The following is an 8,256-nucleotide window of genomic DNA, read 5'->3' on the forward strand; positions in this document are numbered from 1 at the left end:
AGGTTAACATTTTCGTCTAAAGCTCAGGTTGAGGAATACCTTGAAGTTATGGGTGAGGGTCATAAGTGAGTGTGATCTGAAAACTATGGAAGGGACTGACATCCTCAAATGAAAATCTGAGAATTCAAAAGGATTTTGGAGGTCATCGTTTTCAATTCCCCTGCGGTTAGCATACACTCATACACTAAACCCTTGCACCAGTTTTTATTCAATTAGCATTTATTGAATGCCTATAAAACCCTATGGTGCTCAAGGCCTGACATGGACAGTGAGCAAACAAAGTTCAATCAAAGGAGCCAGCATTGAATGGGGGAGGCAAATGTATAAAGAAATTTGTTGCTATCAGTGCCAGGATGGAAGCATGGACTGATGACCCAATATTAAGTGGAAGGAGTTTAAGGAACCCGTCATGGCAAGGATGAACCTCCACCAAGTCCTAAATGAGAAGACAAAGTGAGGAAGGTGGTCTCAGGCCAGCTGTAAAGTAGGCTGGCCCACAGACCCCATGGTGAAGGGTGTTGATGGAGCTGAATGGGGTTAACTACTGCTGACTTAATGGGAGTAACTGAAGACTAGTGTGGAAAAGCGGATAGGGGCAAGATCTACAAGAGGATGAGATAGGTGGATGGCATCACCAACTCTATGGACATGAGTTTGAGCAGGCTCTGGGAGTTGGTGATGGACAGGGAAGCCTGGCGTGCTGCAGTCCATGGGGTCCCAAAGAGTCAGACACAACTGAACGACTGAACTGAACTGAACTGAAGAAGTCAGAATTTTATTCTGTAGTATTGAGAAGCAACTGAAGGGTTCTAAGACAGAATGACATTATCAAATTTTTACTTTACAAGTTCAACCAGATAGGTAGGTGAGGAATAGACTGGAGGAAGAGAGATTGTGAAGACAGGAAGAGCCAGTCCAGAGACTGACCCAGTGATCTGTGTGGTTAAAGGGAGTGATGGTGTGTCTGAACAGCAATTCCAGTGGGCTTGGAAAGGGGAGACTTTCCCAGGAATGTTTATGAATGTTTTACTGCCTGGATATGGTGAGTAAGGAGGAGTTGAAAAAGATGCTCAGGTTTCTAAGTAGAAGGCAGTACCTATTACACAGCAAGGGAAACTGGTTGGATGAGAAAGTAGAAGACAAGGGTGTGAGTACAGTATGGGGACAGTTGAATATGTACTGATGTGACAGGCAGTCAGTCATGTGCTAAGACTTCCAGGCATTGCCATTCTTTCTGAGACAGCCCGTCTTGTTTGTTGGACAACTCCTTTCATCATGCATTGAGAGATAACCTTGAGGTCACAGAGGCGGTGGACAGAGAAAGATTTTATGAATTTCAGGATGGTGTTCTATTGACTACATAGAACTGCATCAGAGGCAGAGTATTCCTCTGTGAGCTAACAGGTTATAAACGCCTTCCTGGAACAGGGACGCTGGGTTGTAGGTGCCTCTACTCCTGGTTATCATAGGATGAAAAGATCCTGGCAACACATACCTACATATACATAGCACAAGAGGTAGGAGCACTTACATTCTTCATCTCTTTTTTTTTTTATCCCTGTTTCACAGACTATCTGGAACTTTAAAGGGTCATTAAAAGTGGAGAATAGAGAGCTAAAGAGGTTCTAACTGAGGTCAGTGGCAGGAAGGGGATGAGGGGGAAAGGAGCAAATTAGAGTTATATAGAGAGAGGTGAAACCAAAATATCTTGATGACTGAGATCATCTAACAACTTCAGTATGTATTCTTATGCCTCGGCTTCCTGGGATTTGTTTTGGAAATACAGAGTCTAGAACTCTGGCTAAAGAACATCTGTGGAGGCCCCATTACTGTCTGAATGAGGGAACTGTAAGTAGAGCAAATAGGTAGAAATTCTTTCTGCCTCTGTTTTCTCCTCACTTCTGATCACTGTTATTCTACTAAGTTGCAAAAATGACCACAAAAGACCTGGCTGAGAGGGCCAGACTCTTGGAACACCTCACACCAGTAGAGTGTAACAGATACTCATTTCTAGGACAATGCCTGGGGAGGGTAGAATTCTAGTTATATGATGTTTTTCACTGCCTGCATGTTACTCAGGCTGATTTTGTCATCTTCCTTGTCTCTGGGGCTTGGTGTAGGGGTGTGGGGGTTGACATCTGCTGAGGCATTACTTGTCCAGGACTATTAACACGCATGACCCAGATGGCTGGGCTAGATTAGAACTGAGGATTCTAAGCAGGACCCAAAGTGGATGGTTCTGGAGGAGGCCATCTTCAGAGTAGCCAGAGACCCCTGGAAGCTAAAGTGCTTCCACAAAGGAGACCCTGGTCCAAGCTCCTTCCTACAGAGTCTCTAAAAGGCATGTTCTTTAGGGGTTCCCATGGGGATAAGACCAACATGTACCGAGTAATGCCTTCATGACACAGGAGCTCACTGACAATGCACTAGAACTTGTAGTGGTCACGGTGGACTCTGTTCATGGACTGGTAAATGAATGAATACTTTGGATGAAGGCTCTGGGCAAAGGCATACATGGGGTAGTTGTATATGAAATATAAGAAAACTGAAATATATATCATTTTAATATATTTATGTTTGTTTAATCCATGTTAAGAAATTTAAAAATAAATAGAGTCTCACCTTAAATTTTAATTCCAAGACCTTCCTCCCCTTTTTTGTCCTCTCCCTCTTCCTCTCATTCTTTCTTCCTTAATTGATAAGTGGAGGAATAGTGAAAATGAATTTGACCTGTAGAGAAAAGGAGAAATATGAAAAGAGAGGTAATATACCACTGTTTCTGCTTCCAAATGAATCCCAGATCAGCAACTTCTAAGGAAATAAGATGGAGGAAAAGAGGCTGGGGGCTGGTATATTTGCTTCTGACTGTATCAGAACATCTGGGTTTTAATGGTATGATACAGTAAGAATCCTTGGCACCATCATTGCTATTAAGTGTCTGTTATGCATTAATAAAACAGAAGAGGCTCATTTAATATGGCATTTATACTGGAAACCTTGGGATGATGATATGTAATGAATCACTGGTGGGTTTTATCAGTGAATGTGTATTTTCGGCAGGATAACAGAGAGAGAGAACAAATGAGAATTTACTTTTGTGATCTTCTAGAGGAATGGGAGAAACAGGAATGTGGCAGTTCTAGGGAAATATTTCAAACTTCAAAGACCAGAGCCCTAAGATCTGGTTACTGTTTTCACAGGAGCATTTTCTTTGTCCTGTTGACTGTTTGGACAAATGTTTACCACCAAGATGGCTGCTAAATGTCTGAATTCTGCTGAGGAGATTTTCTTCATTCCCACAGAAGGAAGTGGTTTGGATACGTTTTTCTCTCTATCTTGTAAGTTTCTCTCAGTGGGTCTTGTCAGTCAAATGTAGCTCTCAGATTTATTGCTCCGATTTCCTTAATAGGTATAAATTATTTCTTTAGGTATTTATTTGTTACAGCAAATATAAGTGTTGGGAACCTAATTTATTATAGAAGATATTGAATTTCTACTGATAGATAAAGAGGTTAAATATTTTTTCTTGTCCTATTTCAGCAACATGATTAACCATGATCATTTTCCATTTGCCTCTTCCTCTGTCACAAGCATCTCTCTCTTTCCCCACCCTACCCTCCTTGGTCTTTCTAGGAACATAAGAAATTTAACCAATTCACTTTCTTGGGGGTCAGAAGAAGAAGGCTTCAGGTTGGTATTTTATCTCTGATGGAAGCTGCAAAGGATTTGTGTACACACTGACCTCCATAAGATCAATATCATGCCTAGAAATTAGAGAATTAATTACACATGCATGGTTAGCAGAGAAGTGAAAATTGAAGAGTGAACATACTAGAGTACTTGCAATAATATGATATAGGTGTGTAGTAGCTGCATGCCTCCCCCTGTATTCTTTCCTCTGGGGCCTTTGCTGGCAACGTAGCCCAGAATTAAATAGACAAAGATGAAATGCTGTTTGGCTTCTGAGAAATTGAGTTGTTTCATGAGCTCATGGAAAACTATAACCAGATAGTTCTATCCAACTGAAAAGTGCTGTCTAACCTCCAGCAAGTCTCCTGGACTCTTCAGGTATCAGTTTCCTTGTCTGGAACAGAAGATATTTAGATCTCAGTATATGCATCTGTCTGGGTGAGTGCTCAGTTGTGTCCGACTCTCTGTGACCCCATGGACTATAACATGCCAAGCTCCTCTGTCCATGGGATTTCCCAGGCAAGAATACCGGAGCATGTTGCCATTTCCTTCTCCAGGGATCTTCCTGACTCAGGGGTCGAACCATCTTCTCTTACATCTCCTGGATTGGCAGGTGGATTCTTTACCACCTCACCACCTCATTTGGAGCTTCTGCTCCAAATTTTTGCATGATTCTTTTCTAACTTGCATTTCCTATAGGGTCCATGGGATTCCCTAGTGGCTCAGAGGGTAAAGAGTCTGCCTGCAATGTGGGAGACCTGAGTTTGATCCCTGGGTCGGGAAGATCCCCTGGAGAGGAAAATGGCAACCCACTCTAGTATTCTTGCCTGGAAAATCCCATAGACGGAAGAGGAGCCTGGCGGGCTACAGTCCATGGAGTTGCAGAGTTGGACATGACTGAGCGACTTCCCTTCATAGGGTCCATAGTATAGAATGCGTGCTAAGTGGCTTCAGTCATGTCCAACTCTTTGCAACTCTCTGGACTGCAGCCCACCAGGCTCCTCTATCTGTGGAATTCTCCAGGCAGGAAAACTGGAGTGGGTTGCCATGCCCTCCTCCAGGGGGTCTTCCTGGATATATGCATAAAGTTAGACAATTCTTCCAAATTCTCATTGTCTGCTGCCCCCTTTCATCGCACAGCCAGATTCTAAGTCCTTAATCCCTGAATCACTTCCTATTATAGAAGGGAGAGGAAACTGATGACTACAGAATTCCTCTGTGAAAGCATTGTTTGTGCTGAGCAGGAGTGGCTTTGCAGGAGTTGCTTCACACCCCATCACCCTGCCCAGCAGTGCCTTTATGAACTGGAGCTGGATGAAGAGTTTTAGTTCTGTTCTGTGAAAGGGAGCAAATGGGACCTTGGAGGGGGGAGGGGACCTTATCAGGAAGGAGATGGGGGAGGTCAGAGGAGATAAAGCTGGCCTGCAATCTGAATGGAAGCTGGAATGGAGGAGAGGCGAGAAACAGTGCAAATTCCCCAGTGGTTGGAATGCTAAGATTGTTTGTGGCATATGCCACTCCTAGCCCTCTTCCTCCCAAATTCTTCATCAAGTTTGCTCGAGTCACAGCCTAGACCGGGTGAAACTCTGAGAAAAGCGGAGTTGTACACAAGTTGGATGGGGGACAATCAGGTGGTAGAGTTTATTGATTCTATATGGAAAAGGGATGCTTCCTTAGGAGGTGAAATGACAGCAGGGATCAAAAATTCAGAGAAATCAGAAAGCTCCTAGAACCAGAGGCCTGGAGAAACCTAACCCTCTGTGCTGCTCACCATTTCTTAACAAGAGACTCGGATTCCAGCCCCAAGTAAGTCAGGATATTTGAACTATTTTAAGTATTAAAGGATGAGGTGATGGTTGCAAGCTAGACGATTTGGAATCATCCAGGTAGCTGACATCTGTTATACTAGGACAAGTGAATAATAATACAATAATTCTACTTTTTATTTTCTAAGATTCAAGAGAATAGAATTAGAGATTTTTTTTAATGTGCATATTCTTTCAACGATTCCTTTTGGATCTTTTAATTAAATTTAATCTAGATCCTTTAAATGTAATAAGTCAGTAAGATAGGAAGCAGTATTCTCAACAATTGGAAGCCTCTAGAGATTCAGTATGTAAAAAGAATACCTAAGGCTTTTAAAACAAATAAGTATATCATCTCCTTCATATCACATTCACAGACTAGCTAATGTTAGCCTGCCTTTCAATACAATAAGGTATAAATGAGATGCAAAATATATTATACATTTTCATTTAAATTGATTTATTTGGGGCATTCTATTAACCATAGTCTGTGAAATGACAGATTGTAGACTAAAAGGAAATAATATATTGTTCAGATTAACCTGACTTGCCATGAGCTTCTGCATTAATCATCAGGTTTTAACACCAATAGAAGTCACGCTTTACATTTGACTGACATACACTATCATTTTGCTGCTAGTTAACATACTGCACAAAAGTGATAATGTGAGGGATTTTTCTGAAGGATTGATTGCAGACCAAGATAACTCCTAGGAGGGAAAAAAGCAGAATATAATTTCCCTTACTTAGCTAATTTCTTTTTTTAATCTTGAAGGACAGTACATGCCTAGTGCTCACAGGATTTTGAATAAATAAAATTATTTTCTCATCATATATCTGGCATTATTTACTGGTAATCCCTTTAAATCAGAGCTTAGTTTCCATCTGTAGGTCTGAAAATATGTAGATTCATTTTTGATAAATATAGTCAGTATATTTGATACTACTGATGACTAAAATGGAGGGTGAGGGAAGACCTTGGTAAAAGATATAAATTATAGTCACAAAAAGTCACATAGTAACAAAAAATCATGGATTTCCTATCTGGCTAGGTTTCATTTGGAAGATGCTCAGATATTAACAACAACTCCACCTTATAACAAAACTTAACTATCTGTTTAGCTGTTTGATTTGAAACAGTAAAAGTGATTTCCCCCAAATCAAATACCAGACATAAAGCAATTCAGGATTTAATTTGGTCTTTTCATCACATGTTATTATACACATATATAAAAATAAGATTAACAAAATACTTCCTATCATAATATAAATATATCCATTCACTCTAGATACTGTTAGATGTCACACATGCATAGAATTAATTAAAGCACCTACAAAATAATATCCCCAACAGAGAGCCATGCAATGTGTATATAATTAAATTGAAATTCTCTACAACTTAACCAATTCTTAATAGCCATACATACATGCTTATGGCAGCTGTCAATTTAGAGAAATTATAGTTGTGCATGGCCCAGAATAAAATCTTTTAATACCATCTATGTCCCAATGGAAAGCAAAATGAAACAAATGAGCCGTGTTTAAAGATACTTTAAAATGTTACACTCAGGGACTTCTCTGGTGGTATAGGGGATAAGAATCTGCCTGCTGATGCAGGGGACATGGGTTCGATCCCTGGTCTGGGAAGATCCCACATGCTGTGGAGCAACTAAGCTTGTGTGCCACAACTACTAAGCCCACAGCCCTAGAGCCCACGCTCCGCAATAAGAGAAGCCACTGCAATGAGAAGACCATGCTCTGAAACGAAGAGTAGCCCGCCCTCACCACAACTAGAGAAAGCCTATGTGCAGCAACAAAGACCCAGCACAACTGAAAATAAAATACAAATAAATAAATAAACAAAATAGTATACTCAAATCCTATCTGTAATCACATATTCTCTCCTGAAAGTTAGTTTCCAGCATTTATGTCTGTATACTATGTGTGCAAAGCATTTAAGCTCTTCTTTACCTATCAAGACTTTTTTCCTGGTCCTAGAATCATTTTCACAGTTGTGAATTTCATTCCATTCCATCATGTGAAATAATCCCCACCTTTTTTTTTTCCCCCAAACCAAATTAATCCAAGAGGTGGCTAACGTCTGTGAAAGATAGAGTAACCTCTAAATATTTTTGTTAAAAATTATCTTCATGGACTTCATGTAGCCAATAAATGATAAGAAAACTGTATTTAGGAGAAGACAGTATGAATTGTCTCTGACGATTTCTTGAGAATGTAAAATATCCTTGGAAAAAAAAATGTAAAGAAACTCAGAATTCCATGCTTTACCCAGTGAAGGTTCATTTTTTTCTCTAACAGATTTCCAAATTAATTTAAAACAAGCTGTATAAAAATTATGACATAATTTTCTGGACTGCAGAATCAATGAGTTGCTCTCCTGAGATGGTGAGTACCAACTGAGTCACCTGATTCTGAGAGCCCACTCATGGAAACCGCTGGTCTCTTTTGAGTAGTGATGGGAAAAATACTGAGAACCCCTGGGCTAGAGGATTCAGTTCTGACAACCAGGCAGTTTGAGTTCATTTGGGTCTTTGACTTTTTCAGATTTACATTCAAAAATCCTTTTTATGTCTGTTTCTGCCAAGCTTGTGTCCCTTCCAAGCTGTATATCTTCCATATTCCTTCTCCTTTTCTATGAGTCTAAAAGAAAACACTTTGATCCATTAATGGAATGTAGTTGACCCAATGCCCTCTCTGTCACAATGTTGATTTACAGCCGCCAGGAGCAACGGGCAGCAAG

Source organism: Dama dama, chromosome 31 (genome assembly GCF_033118175.1).
Source record: "Dama dama isolate Ldn47 chromosome 31, ASM3311817v1, whole genome shotgun sequence".
NCBI lineage: Eukaryota > Metazoa > Chordata > Mammalia > Artiodactyla > Cervidae > Dama > Dama dama.